At 35.2% G+C, this 14,578-nt stretch overlaps 1 pseudogene; it reads left to right on the forward strand.

The window, feature by feature from the left end:
• The first annotated feature begins 7,346 nt into the window (after positions 1-7,346).
• LOC132022339 (WASH complex subunit 3-like) lies at positions 7,347-10,408 on the forward strand (annotated as a pseudogene).
• Positions 10,409-14,578: the final 4,170 nt, after the last annotated feature.

Genomic DNA, 14,578 nt, shown 5'->3' on the forward strand with positions numbered 1-14,578 from the left:
CCTTTAAAACCAGGAAGAGTTAGTCCTTCATTGATAAGAGCAAGGAACCTTCTAGCACAGGAAGTTAAATACAAAGGAAATGAGGAAGGCTCAGATCATCTCAGGAATACCAAGGGCAGTGCTATTGAGTGTGTTGAGTGAACAAACTATAGACAAGAATCAGATCATTTCAGACTTTATAAATCATAGTAAGGAGTTTGGACATTATTTTAGATGTGATGGGAAGCCAAGGTAGGTGTTGAGCAAACGGAAGACATAAACTGCTTATTTTAAGCTCCATGAGAGTAAGAATTTTTGTCCGTTTTGTTTATTGGTATTTCCCAAGCCTCTCAAACATTGTGTCGTATGGAATATGGGGTCAATTGATGTGGTATTAAACTGAAAACACATGTAAGGATCTTTCTGTCAGATTTAGGTAGAAGAAAAGTTAAGTCTTAATGTTTTTATTCTCTAGATTTTATTTCTACTGCAGTAATATTTAGTCAGTTCAGAAAAGAGTTACCTGTTACACAATATATTTCATTTAAATTCATTAAACTGATGAATTTAATAAGTGCATCCAATTAATGAAGCTGAGGGTAGGTAATTCTTTGTGTGAAGTAGTAATCATTTCATTTCCTATGCCACTGGGTTCGCTGAAGTCAGTGATTCTTTGTTCTCATCCTCTCATGGAAAACGAATGGGCTACAGCTGATAAACACTGTTTTTACTTTTTGTCTTTTTTTTTTTCAGCAAATAACATTCATATTTTCTTGCCAGTTTTGCACGCCATTACACTAACCATTGTGACGATGGGTACAATGAATGGATTAACTGAGATACATTCACATAACCACAGATGGGCTATAATGAAGTTATTGTTCATTGACCAAGAACGTACTCTTAATTCCCATATTATGAGTAGTACTTTCTAAAGTGTTTAATATTTCCTTGTGCATTCTTTACACATCTGCAATGGAAGATGCATTTCTCAAGCAGCCTCTGCTGATTGCATAAATGAGTAGTTTATTCAATATTGATTAGAAAGTGAACTTTTTATATCTTTACTAATGGTAGAATAAGAATGGAAGAACAAGTTCTTTCAATTTGTTAAATAACCAAAGCAACGAGGCAGTGTCAGAGAGTATAGATAAAACATTTTGGGTGTGGCAGTCCTAGAACTCAGTCACGGGTAGTTCATTGTGTTAGCCTTAAAGATTTCCTTTACTTTGTTAGATCTCAAGTTTCTCCATCTGTAAAGTAAGAGGCCTGACCTTACTTAACATTAAGGTCCTATTATAATTGGGATCATTTAGTTTCAAGGGTCAGAAAACCAGTCAAACTTGATTTAATTAGTAAGGGGGAATTTGCTTGAAAGATGGGAGTTTCTCTTGAGGAACTAAATGTAGGAAGTGAATTGAACCTCAATAAACCTGAAAAAACAAAAGTAAGAGATGAAAATTCACTTGTAGCTCTTCTTCTTTTTCCTCATGTAGGCATTTTTTTCCATATGTACTTCATATTTTTTCTGTGCTTCTATTCACCATCTCTGATTCCAGTTTTATATGATCTTACAGTCGGAAGTGTCTATAAAGATACCTAGAGTCTTTGTATTCTAATTACAAACTCAGTGGAGTCAGATGCCTGGCATCGATCCAGTCAACTGTGACTTGGTCAGTCCTCTAGTGTTCGGGGTCATGTGAGCTGATACAAATAGAACAGAAGAAACCAATTGAATACCTGGTTCACCACAGATCTTATGGCCTTGTGACAGTATGTATAAACTATTTTTCTTCTTTCTTTTCTATTTATACTAATTTGTACTTTGTGTCAAGGAAAAATTCTGAAATGACTAGTTTTCTTAGGCAACAAAATAGGAAAGATGTAGATCGTCTTGTGAGTAGGAATTCTCAGCGGAAATTACTTTTCCCTTCCACTGAGTGTATGGGTCGAGAAAAGCATGCTTTCTTGGAAGAGGAATATATTCTTTGGATCCTTAGGTTTTTATTTTTTTCTTCTGGAGTCTTCCTTTGTGTTTCCACTTTGGCAAATTCTAGGATGTATCTCTTGTTCCTCATGCCTCATGCACTTCAGAAAGTATAAACTCAGGGTCTCCAAATAAACTCCTAGGCTGAGAGCTGTCTTTCACTTACCTCCAAGAGTTACTAATTTCACTAAATTTGGGAGCTGTGCAGTTTCCTTAGTTGTCTAGTTGTTTCAGTTTGGAATTTGGTTCAGGGTCTTCCATCTGTCATCCTACTAGAAAAAGAATTTTAGGCTATGGATTTAACCTGAAACTGGAAACCATTTTATGTAATTTTTAAAAAGAATGTCATGCTCTCATAATAGGTAGCTTCATAGGAAGTACATGGAAATGTCATTTATTCTTTCATTTGTTCTTATAGATACTATGAACTTCACACTGGTTTGGGGTGTGAGATAAAAAGATCACTTAGTCTTTTAAGGGCCTTCAAAAAATAAGGTCAATTTCCTAATACATGGAACGGTCTATTATCATGGTTCTCTCCAGAGAGGTGCACAATTATCCTGTACTATTGGTTGTTTCGTTGCTTATTATCAGAAAATAAAGAAGGAAGCATTCAGATGTGATAAGTATGCTATTTCTACAGGTTTGGCACCTCTTTTTGCATCTACCACTCCTCCTGCTTGTCTGTTTTAGGGATGTCATTTTGGCTTCTGAAAACATAACTAATGATATCTCTACATGCAATTTTCAGCCTCTAAACTGGCTAATGTTCAAACACTTTGTCAAATCTCTTAGTAATATTTGGATTAAAGTCATGAAAATGAAATAGAAGGCAATGGTAAGAGAAATTTGCCGGCTGTAAAATCAGAACTAGCAAATGCTAATCAGCTGTATAAGTTAATTGGATTTTGAAAAGAACTAAAATGAGAATGTCAAAAGTAGATTAAGTTCAGACTTAATCAGGCTAATATTAATTCTGATCAATTTACCTAATAATTTACCCCCTTCCTTGAAAAATGGCATCCCTACTTATATCTGGAGGATCTACAGAATGGTAGCATATGGTACAGGCATCTGTAAGTTGCAGCAGTAATTGGAGCTGCCATTCTGTGTTTTGGGCAGGACCACTATTTCTGGAGCCATGACATAATGGTAAACATAGTGTAGAGGCTAAACTTGAACACACAAGAGCCCGAAGCACAGGACCAACTCTCTGAATAACTGAAAACTAAGAATGTTTGAATATGATGTCCTTTCTACATCTTTTATCAGGCTTCCCAATCCTTATTCTCACAGTGACTTCCAGGAGCCATTCAGCTCTGCAGACCCATCTCTCAGCCTTAGTCCATGGACTTCCAACTCTAGACACAGTTTCTTTGGACCTTCTCCCCCCTAACATCAAATTTTTTTCTCATGCATTCTATGATCTTGAAATTTTAGCATGTGCTAAGTAACTAGATAACTGAGAAGCTTCAATGTTTTTTAGATAATGAGGCTCCTTTCGATTAAACTCTTGCATTATTTTTATTATTATTTTTACTCTGAACATTAAATCAAAGAATATCAAGAAAGGGTTGTATGGTTCAAAGAAGCTGCCACATTTACTCACCATGAACACTACGACTGAGTAATCATCTATTTATATTGACCAACTACAGTTTGTACATAAAGTTATAGCATTTCTCTTGATTGGAAACTAAGTCTGCTTAATTATGTTCATTTAATTTTACACAGAAATATATGCTGCATAAAAATTATTAAAATGTAAACATTTTGTTACTTAAGAAAACAATGAAATAGAAAATGTACTTGTATATCATATTCAGCCCTAAATGGAACTACATATTTAGAGATCACCATTTATCCATGGGAGAGGATCTGATTAGGAGATAGAGACTGAAGCCTTAGAGTGATATTTTAAAAAAAAAAAAAAAAAAAAAGGGTTTTATTTTTCTGTCTTCATAGTTGAGCACAAGTCTTCATACCTGAGTCTGACAATAATACACATGCAGAGTAATACTCTGCATAATTCCTAATTAATCATTCCAAGGTTTCTTCCTGACAAAGATTGCTTATCTGTCTGTTAAATTTGGAAAGGTTCTAGTGAATAATGTCATCTGAAAATCTGAATTCAAGTGGATATTGAAATCTGTTGAGATTTCTGGTATCCCATAATTTCTGGGTTTGTCATAATGAAAGCTCAAATTAGAAAAAGACCCATGAAATAATCTCATAAAAGTTGTATGTGGCTGCTTCTCCCATGGGATATTAACCCCAGGCCCACATTAGTATGATTCTTTTTGATTTACATTAGGAGATGGCTTGCCTTTGGACTGAGTGGTAGGTAGAGAGGAATCCTACATTGAAAAATGCTATAATTATTTACTGTTTTAAATTTTTCTTAATTTTAGCCTACTTCAGAGTTATTCAATCAATAGTCAATATATTATGCTCTGAGTTAGTGCCAGTGTGTGAAAGAAATAATCTAAAACTAGTAATATGCAGTGTAGAATAGTCAATAATTTAGAGTTAAGTGGCTTACTTCTCACTGTAAATGTTAGAGGAAATCAGAGAGGGGAAATACTAAAAGCTAGAAAGGATTCAGGAGGTAGGGTTGTAATTGGCCACAGTTTAGGTGTTCTGAAAGGGAAAAAAAGATACTTCAGCTAGGAGAGCTGTTTCTCAACAGAATAAAATGGGATTTGATTACAACCAGAGAATTTACCAAAATCTGAGGTTGCAAAGCTTCATTATGTTTTGAGGTCTCTGATCAAAGGTATTATTTCCTAGTGGTCAAGAGCACAGGTCAAATTTACATGCAAGTTATAGCTCTACCAATTTATAGTTATGTGAGCTGGGGATTTACTTTATTTTCTGGTCCCAAAGCACCCAAACTGAAAATTGAAGAAAATAATAATATTTATTACATGGAAAGCTAAAAATAAATAGAGTATCCAACAAAAACAAAACAACAAATATAAAAGGAAACAAAAGACTTGCATTTTGCCTGTTTTGTAGTGGACCTGTTATTCTACTACTTTTGTTCTAGAAGTTTACTGATGATCTTAATTATAGGTGGAGAAGATATGTATCTGTATTGTATCTATTCTGACATCACAAATTCCACCATTAAAAATGTATCCCCATGGATTATGCCTGCATTACTCTTTATAATGCTTACAATGGCAAATACACATACTGGAATATACGATTCCCATCCTTACATGTTTTATCGATTCATTTGTTGATCAAATATTTTCAGTTCCAACCACTTTTCATTCTACCTTTTACTTGGTTCATTAGTTGAACCACAACCATGCCACTGTCAGGGGACATGTTTAGTAGCTTTACACGAGAAGTATAATTTCATCTATATTTTAGCTATATATAATACATTTGTGTGTTTTTTGAAAACCAAAAAATTCCCAGTGTAAATGTTACTTAGCAATATGCTTTTCAGTGATCTCCTGAACAGAGTCCTGACTTGTACCCACAGTTTTTCGTAATTTTTTTAGGAAACTCATCAGTTGCTCAGGTCAATAATAAAATATTATTATTTTCTTCAGTTTTCAGTTTGGGTGCTTTGGGACCAGAAAATAAAGTAAATCCCCAGCTCACACAACTATAAATTGGTAGAGCTATAACTTGCATGTAAATTTGACCTGTGCTCTTGACCACTAGGAAATAACACCTGGGATCATCCTTCAGTATTCTGCTTTTTTTTATATCTTATATCTGATATTCAAAAAAATATATAAAAATCTAGTTGATTGTGTTTTCAATATAGTTTCATATCTGTTCATTTCCCTCTACCTCTACTGCAACCACTGTGGTCCTAGCCATTATAATCTCTCATCTGGATTATTACAATAGCCTCATATCATATTGCCTTGTTCCCATCCTTGACTTCCTATAGTCTTTTACAACAGCTACAAAAAGGATTTATTTAAACACAAGATTGCATAGATGTTCTTTTTAAACTTTGCTAATGGGCCCTCTTTTTATTCAATAAAAACAGAAGTACCTTAAGGCCCTACTTGTTCTTGTCCTCCATTACTACTTTGATTTCTCCTGTGGATTATTCACTCTGTTCCCTCAACAGGGTTCCATACTGTCCTTCAAACATGGTAATCACGTTCATACCCAACAGAAAGTCCTCAAGCATTTTCCTTCATCTGGGCTGCTCTTTCCAATTCCATCTCATATCTTCAACCTTCTTCAAGCTAAATTCTTAGTCTTTAAATGAAGTCTACCTTTATCACCCCTTGCCACTTTATTCTGCAGACTGTGTCCATGTCTCTTATGTAATTAAGCATCACTGATACAAACCCAGCTGTACTTTTTCTCATTAAATGTATTTTATAGAAATATGTAAATACATATACATGTAACATATATGTATAAATATGTGTGCATATACACACATAATTTTATTATCTTTCCCCTCCCATACATTAAAGAAAACATTTGGAATAGTTCCTGGCACATAATTAGTGTTCAAAAATATTTTGTGAGTGAGTGAAAGAATGAATTGCAATTATGATTATATGGTGATTGTTGCCAAGTATAAAATGCTCTGGGATTATCAGTAGGAAAACCTTGCTAAGTCTGTCATGACAGGAGAGGCATACTAACGAAAATAGTATTTGAGTGGAAGTCTGAAAGAGGAGTAGGAAATTAGCTACACATGGGAGCCTTGTATATAAAAACAATGAGAACGAGAAAAGCATGTTTCGTGATCCTAAGGCAGGAAGAAGCACAACCTGTTTGAGGAATTTAAGGGAAGGCAAAATTGTGGGTGCTAATAGAGCACAGAGTAGCTGCTGATGTCACTGAAAATTTAGCTGAGTAGTTCCCAAAGGATTCTCCTATTCTGAGCAGGTGCTTTTATTTAGCATTCTCCATTAAAAGAAACTAAGAATCAGCCAACCATGGTGTTGTGGGAACTTTCAGTTAGTGTTTTGTTACTTAAACAACTCAGTGCAAATATCCTGGTCTCTGAACCTGGGTTGCCTATAGGGGGGCAGGTGGAGCATGAATAGTTACTCTGAGACTATTCAGTGATTTCTATAAAACACAAGAATGGTCTGGACAAATATAGGATTTCTGGGAACAGAAAGATTATAGATACTTGGAAGTAGAAACTGTAAGGTTCTTAGACTGATTAGATGGTACCAGTTGGTCTCACTTAGGGAATGTTGAGTGTTAGAGATTCCACTTCCATAGTTTTTCCCTCATCCTCGCTGGGAGGTTCATCTGTTGTTCTGTCCTCCTAGGAATTTATGAGACATTATATAAAGTAGAATTTAAGAATGTAGGCTTTGGGTGGTCCCATCCGTGAGGGGTTTATAGGTGAGCCCTGGGTCTCCCGCCCAAGGAGATGGATGAGGATGGGCTTCTTCTCATGAGGTTAGGCAGAGACCTGACCAAAGTGTCAACTGTTCAACAGAAAAGACCAGTAGCATTTTCTAACCCAGTTTGTGGTGCACACTGTACAGTTCCTCAACCACTTTTCTGTGTTTATTAATGAGAACCTGGCAGGACTTTCTGTTCATATCTAACAAATTGAAACAACCCTCAGTATTTGAGTTGCAAAATTGTCATCTATTCCAGACCTATGATGTCACATTTGAAGTATCTCCTGTAAGTGACACTCATATCACAAATGAATCAATCACATTCTGAAACCACCTCAGAACAATCACAGCAGAATACTATATAAGACTCTGGACCACAGGAAAGTGAAGTAACATCAGAAAATAGCTTTAGTGTAGCCAGGGACCCAAGATATGCCAGATATCTCAAAATGGCTCACGTGGGTATTCCAGTGATGGCAATAAAATTACAAAAAATGATATTGGAAGGACCCACACCTTCTTGAGGATGATACAGATGATACAGTGCTTTATAGCAAAGGTGAAAAAAATACAAGAGAAAGTTTAGGGCACCTGGGTGGCTCAGTGGGTTAAGCCGCTGCCTTCGGCTCAGGTCATGATCTCAGGGTCCTGGGATCGAGTCCCGCATTGGGCTCTCTGCTCAGCAGGGAGCCTGCTTCCTCCTCTCTCTCTCTCTGCCTGCCTCTCTACCTGCTTGTGATCTCTGTCTGTCAAATAAATAAATAAAATCTTTTAAAAAAAAAAAAAAGAGAAAGTTTAGATAGTGAATCTTATTTTAGTGACTAAATTTAGTTTTGGTAACAGTTACATGTACATGTGTAGGTCTTTGTTCACATTTTATAAGAAAGCCTGAACTTGAACTCTTAGAGAAATATCAAATGGCTATATATTCACCACCAAGTTCCTTTATGTTAAAAAAAAGACAAAGCATTATAACCAAAAAAGGAAAAAAATAAAGAAAGAAAGAAAGAATGCAGGCTTCATGAAAGACAGATACTAATACTGAATTTGCAACTCACAGATGATCTTGATGAAGTTATTTCTCATATCTAAGCCTCCATTTCTTGGTGAAATGAAGATAACTCCCTCATGAGATTGTTGTTATTATTAACTTAGATGATGTATATGAATTATGTAACTTCATGCTACTGTTACTAAGAATTTACATAGCTTCCTCAGCTTAAAAGTCATGCATTTCCAGGAGACATGAAGGCCATCTTATTTATTTAAGCAAAGCGAGATTTCTAAACATTACCATGCTGTAAGAGGCTCTTAAATTTGTGGGGAGTCAAACTAAATATAAATGAGGACTAGTGATCCTGAGTAGAGTTATGCAGGAAGTTTCAAATTAATCAACACTGCTGTCCATTCTCTTCTAAATTCACTATTCTTTCTGACTTCAGGGTGCTTTCCATCAGTGAACAGTAACTTCATTTATGGCCATTTCCTATATATGGACCATCAAGTGTGTTGAATATAGATCTGTCTTAGAATATTCATGTCAAGTTATTAATAGCTAGCCATGTTCACTTGCAATTTGTTGGGGAGATGACTTAAATAAATATATTTTAAGTCTTTTATTATTAAGAATTAATTAGTTAAGTGTAAATAATAAAATTAATGAAAATAAAATAATATAATCAAACATTAATTATTTTAAGTAAGTATTTTCTTTTCTCTTTTATTGGCTACTTTGGAGAATGATATTTTTCTAGTATTTTGCAAGTTTAAGATAGAGGTAGCAAGTACTTTCCTATTCCTAAGGAAGGATCTGTTATGTTAGTTGCTTCCTCATTTTAACATAAATTCAGATATGAGTATTGGAAAGGATTACAAAAGGTCCAGTCCCTTGCTTTTAGAAACATAGGATAGGTTTTTCTTCATTCTTGATTTTAAATAACTTGAGTCTCAACAATATTAAGTAACCTGCACATAGTAAGACAGGTAGTAAGAGACTGGGTGACTTGTATTGTATCTTCTGTCTTCTGTTTATAGTATCACATGGAGCTCCATACCTGATACTGAGGCTGAACAAACCAGAAATGAGCCCCACTGTAGCATTAGGAAAATGTGTTGGTGGCACCCATAACCAATCTAATAATGAAAGTTATTAAGCAGAGGGACTTGCCCATCGATGTGAATCTCTTTGAATAAAAAGCCTTACATGGATTTCTCACAGGCACCAATGCAGTCTCAAAAGCCATTTGGCATTTTTTTTCCTCTTTAATGTCTGATTATAAAACTTTGAAATATAAAGCTTCAGCATGAAACCCTGACATAGCCTTAACTACTGTAAAACTAGCAGGCAAAGCTATAATAATTTCAGCTTTATAATATAATCTAAAATTGAATTACTCTCATATCATGGCAAAGTCAATATTGCTAATGGATTAAAAACATGGCTGACAAAAGTATTGTTGAATTCATTTTTGGAGAATCACATAAAAAATGATTTTTCTTGTGGTCTGTGGCAATTGAAAGTTGGCATTAATCTGAAAAGAAACCTCATGCACTTTTGTAAGTAAATGCTTGAAGGTCAAAATAAATGAGACTAAAAGTAAGTCTGATTAAGTGGTTGAGAATGTTTTCTGGCATACCCCCATTCTACTATGAAAATACCACTGGGAGACTGGGGCCCAACTGTGAAAGACCTCACCTACAAAGGAGATAGTCAACAGCAAGAGGCTATCCATGAAGTTGAAATTCTGCCATTTCTGTAAGCATATTCTAGGAGTCTGTCAGTAGGACAATGAATTGAGACTCCTAGGAAAGTGATTAGTCTACACCACTTTGTAGCTTTGTAAATTTGGGCAAATCTTCTCTCTGGGTTTTCTGTATCTACCACATAAGGGGACAGTCTGCAGGAATGTGACTGTTTTATGCCTCTGTGATTCTATAATATCCAGTAAAGGTACTATATTCTCCTCATTTAAAATGTTCTGAATTTGCAGATGTTAACAGATTATTGAGGCCTACTTTAATGCTGGATGTGGGCTTTTTGTCCCCAAAACAAAAGTTCTCCATTCTTTCCTATCAAAAAGCATAAAGACTTAAAGACTAAAATTGAATTTCTTTTTTTTTTTTTAAGATTTTATTTATTTGAGAGAGAGAGAGTCAGAGAGAAAGCATGAGCAGAGGAGGGGAGGAGCAAAGGCAGAGGGAGAAGCAGATTCCTCACTAAACTGAGATCCTGATCCAGGGCTCGATCCCAGGACCCTGGGATCATGACCTGAGCTGAAGGCAGAGGCTTAACTGACCGAGCCACCCATGTGCCCCTAGAATTGAATTTCTAATTAGAGATTCCTAACATCTGCAGTTAACTAAGGACTAGTGTTGCAGTTTTCTTTAGACAACCAGTTCTGGTTATATTGTACCACAATATATCTTTTGAAAGCATGATTCAAACCTTCTATTCAATATATCTAATTTTTGATAATTTCATGTTGATCAAAAAAAATTCTCAGGCTTTCAGTCATCCATAGCATCTATAGTTAGTGGTAAAAGCCTTGCATTAGGGCTAAGAATCTTCAATTCAGTTTCTAGTTCTGTTTTCTTTGCCTCATTTCATCTCTCTATATAAAATGTTTTCTATATCTCAAAACTTGTATTAAATGTCACCTGTCAGAGTGTGATAATTTTGCCAATAATGTATAACTTGAGTATAATCATGATGCAGCATACTACTCACATACACACATATATGGTCATGAACATACACAAGCCTATACTCTTAAAAAAATGACTAAAGATAAGAGAAATGCTGAGAACTGGCCCAAATTAAAAGAGATGATTTAAAAAAAAGGTGAAAACTAAATGAAATGTCTGGTTCTTGATTGGTTTCTGTACAGAAAAAAATCCTATTAAAGACAAAACTGGAATAATATTTGAAAGATGAAAATGGACTATGTATTAGATAGTAGTATTATATTAATGCTAAATTTTCTAACTGTAATGCTTGTGCTATATTCATGTAGAAATATGTCCTGTTTTTAGTATATACTTGCTTAGGTACGTAGGATCAAGTGGTTCAATGAGTGCAGCTTACTCTCAAAAGTTCAGTAAAATAATAAGAATTATAAAAAGAACAAAAATATGCCAGAATATTAACAATTGGTGAACTTAGGTGAAGTTTTTTCAGAAGATCATATTTTTTTTTCAAAACAAATTTGTAGATATGAGACTTTTTTTTCCAAAATAAAATATTTAAAAAATGCACCTGTTTAACCACTTTTTAAATCTCTTTCATTAGAATATGAGTGTTTTTTTTGTTTGTTTGGTTTTTTTTTTTTTTTTTAAACCATGGCCTTTTTGAGTCCGTGGAGATAAAGGAACCCTCTTGCACTGTTGGTGGGAATGCAAACTAGTATAGCCAATGTGGGAAACAGAATGAAGCCTCCTCCAAAAGTTAAAACTAGAACTACCATACAATCCAGCAATCACACTGCAGAGTATTTCCCCCAAAATACAGAAACACTAATTCAAAGGGATACATGCATCCCCTATGTTTATTGCAGCATTATTTACAATAGCCAAGATAGGGAAACAGCCCAAGTATTTGTTGACTGATGAATGGATAAAGAAGATATGGTGTGTATGCACACACATGTGCGTGCACGTGTGCACACACACACACACACACACACACAGACACGCACATTGGAATATTATTCAGCCATAAAAAGAATGAAATCTTGCTATTTGCAGCATGGATGGAGCTAGAGAGTATAATGCTAGTGAAATAAATCAGAGAAAGAAAAATACCATATGATTTGCTCATCTGTCGAATTTAAGAAACAAAACAAATGAGCAAAGGGCAAAAAGAGGGACAGAGAGGCAAACCAAGAAACATACTCTTAACCATAGAGAACAAATTGATGGTTCCCAGAGGGGAGGTAGGTGGGGGATGGTGGGTGAAGGAGGTGATGGCGTTGAAAGAGGGCACTTGTGATGAGCACTGGGGATGTATGGAAGTATTGAATCACTATATTGTACACCTGAAACTAATATAGCATTGTACATCAACTAACTGGGATTAAAAACCTAAAAAAATAGAAGCCATGGACTTTTTCATTTATTTCACCTTTGCATTTGATTTGTATAACATATATTTGTGTTTATTTACAGTCTAACTAGTAGAACGCAAGGGCCTTAAGGACAAAGTCAGTACTTCACTCATTTTTATGCCTTTATCAGTATCTGATAGAGTATTTGAATATGACATATATTCAACCCCGGAATAATTGGTCAAATTATTTAATTCAAACATACTGAATTATACTATATGTTAGATATAGGCCTAATTTGGGGGTTGATATGCCACATTAATATGCCACACATAAACCTTCCAAATAGTCCCATGGCACTTTGAAAGTTCTTCAGACATCTTATATATATATATATTTATTTATTTCTACCAGTTGGGCCCTTGTTATACTTGTCTTTCCCTTGCTCACTGTACCTCAGCTACATGTATTATATATCTGTTTATGAACAAATAGATTTTTGCACATGTTATTCTCTCATATGTTTAAGTAGCTTGAAAAAGAACCCAGACAGGACTCCCAGATATACATGGGAGTCAGAATAAGTGAGGCTCTTGACCAGAGGAACCGTTCTTGAGAAGCCAGTACGAAAATTTCTCCTCCAAAAAGAGTGGGAGAGAGTATATTGTGTTTTCAGGAACTTAAACTTGTCAAACGTGGCAAAAGCATATAGAGTAAGCATAGAAGCGTGAGAGCTGCATAGTTGGGAGAAACACATATGTGACGAATACTATAATATCATGCCAAAGGGTTTTAATTTTAAATATAAGGATAGTTTGAAGGAATTTAAGCAGGGGAGTTAATTAATAAGAATTGACTTTTAAGACAAACATTCTGAATGGCAGAATGAAAGTAGAATAAAAATCAAACAATAAATCAAGCAATAAGAATCAAGACAGGGAGAACATTTAGAAGGCTGAATTCTTAATCCAGTTGAAAAATTAAGTGTGCTAACCAGTGGTCATGGGAATGCTGACAAATGGAGGTAAGAAATGGAACTGAAAGATTTCAAGGAAATGAACTTGATAGAATTCATTTATTTATTGTAAAAATAAAGAGCAGGACAAAGCAATGTGTACATGTTTACTGATATTTCTGATTTGGGGAAGTAAGTTCAATGCAGTGACATTTGTTGAGAGAAATAAGAAAACAGCTTTCTGTGAAAATAGCTAGCAATTTGCACCAACCCACTTGCTGAGAACAGCTAGAAAATCTAGTATCTGAAGGCATCACATGGTCATCAAGGAAGCTGGGATTTGCAGAATCAAGACATGAAGAAGGAAAGAGAAAGTAGCCTAGTTGTTGATGTTGATTTGTTCTTGATCTATTAGAGAGCCATGGTTGAAATAAGGAGATGAGGGGGAGAAAATCTAGATCTGAGAACCATAGAAATGAAGCTGAACTCTAGTGGACTTACAGATCTGGGGGAATAAAAAATGATTTCAGGACCTACCAGGGAAGTTCTCTGATGAAAACCTCAGGCATTCATTCACCAAGCATCTAAAACAGCTGCTGCCTAGGAGTAAATATGAACTGAAAATAAACCATACTAGGAGTGAATCCCAGTTTTGAATTGTTTCAACCCTAATTACCTAAAGGAGATCTGTCCTTAACCTGAGACTAACAACAAAAATATATCCTCCTCAAAGTCATCTTGAGCCTTAGATAATCTCTACAATTTTTCTCTAATATTCAGCTATTATTTAGTAATAACCAAGATAAAGACTGGATAAGCACTGAACCAAAGGAGAAAGAAAGGAGACTTGCCAAGTTATCTGACATGAAATTTCAAAACAGCTGAATGAAATATTATATAAATGAAAGAAACAATGCAAAAATATTGCAAAGAACTGGATACAATAAAAATAAATTGATGGGCTCCTGGGTGCCTCAGTCTGTTGAGCATCTGCCTTTGGCACAGGTCACGATCCCAGGGTCCCAGGATTGGGCCCTGTGGCAGGATTCTTTCTCGGAGGGAAGCCTGCTTCTCCCTCTCCTCCTCACCCTTGCTCTCTCTCTCAACATCTCTGTCTTTGTCTCTCTCAAATAAATAAATAACATCTCTAAAAAAATAAATAAATTGAAAAATTCTAGTACTAAAAAAAGTAAAATGAAATTAACTCAATATGTGAATTTCACAGCAGATTAAAAACAGTTGAAGAGAATTAGTGGAT

Source organism: Mustela nigripes, chromosome 7 (genome assembly GCF_022355385.1).
Source record: "Mustela nigripes isolate SB6536 chromosome 7, MUSNIG.SB6536, whole genome shotgun sequence".
Lineage (NCBI taxonomy): Eukaryota > Metazoa > Chordata > Mammalia > Carnivora > Mustelidae > Mustela > Mustela nigripes.